We start from the raw sequence: 1,074 nt of genomic DNA, 5'->3' as shown, positions 1-1,074 counted from the left end.
ATATGAATTTAGTGCCATTGTGTTATCTGTAAAGTCACTGTTTTTATTAATTGTCTCTGTTCCTTCCTGGTCTTTGTTACTTTTGGCTCTCTCTCTCTCTGCTCAAAGGATCCCTTTTAATATTTCTAGCAGGCCTGGTTTAGTGTTCACAAATTCCTTTAGTTTTTGTTTGTCATGGAAACTCTATCTCTTCTTGTATTCCGAATGACTGCCTTGCTGGATAAGATATTCTTGGCTGCATGTTTTTCCCATTTAGCACATTGATTATATCATGCCAGTCCTTTCTGGCGTGGTAGTTCTCTGTGGACAGGTCTGCTGTCAGCCTTTCTACCTTTGCAGGTTAAGGATCTCTTGTCTGGCACTGCTTTCAGGATTTTCTCTTTATATTTGAAATCTGCAAGCTTCATTATGATATATTAGGGTATTGACCTGTTTTTGTTGATTTTGCGTGGAGTTCTCTGTGCCTCCTGGATGTGAATGCCTGTTTATTTCCCCAGATTAGGAAGCACTCACCTTTAACTTGTTCAAATAAACCCCTTTTCCTTCACTCTTCTTCTTCTGGGACTCCTTTGATACAGATATTATTTCGCTTTATGGAATTGCTTAATTCCCTAAGTCTACCCTTGTGATCTAATAGTTTTCTTTCCCTCTTCTTTTCAGCTTCGTTATTTTCCATAATTTTATCTTCTATATCACCTATCCTCTCCTTGCTTCTTCACTCCTTTTAGTGATTATATCCACTCTGGTTTGCATCTCAGTTATAGCATTTTTTATTTCAGCCTGACTAGTTTTTAGGTCTTTTATCTCTGCAGCAAGAGTTTCTCTGTTTTTTTTTTTCTAATGCTTTTTTTTAAGTCCAACTAGTAGTCTTATGACTGTTGATCTAAATTCTTGTTCAAATATATTGTTTAAATGTGTTGTGAAAGTCCCTGGCTGTGATACCTTCCTGACCTTTCACTTGGGGAGAATTCCTCCATCTTGTCATTTGGCTAAGTTTCTATCTTTTGCATGTTATGAAAGCTGTTACATTTCCTGCACCTCAGAGTAATGCTATATTAAAAAGAGGTCATACAC

The sequence above is a fragment of the Ursus maritimus genome, unplaced genomic scaffold, assembly GCF_017311325.1.
Source record: "Ursus maritimus isolate PB19 unplaced genomic scaffold, ASM1731132v1 scaffold_9, whole genome shotgun sequence".
NCBI lineage: Eukaryota > Metazoa > Chordata > Mammalia > Carnivora > Ursidae > Ursus > Ursus maritimus.
The sequence above is the reverse complement of the archived record's forward strand: the minus strand, read 5'-3'. Positions refer to the sequence as shown.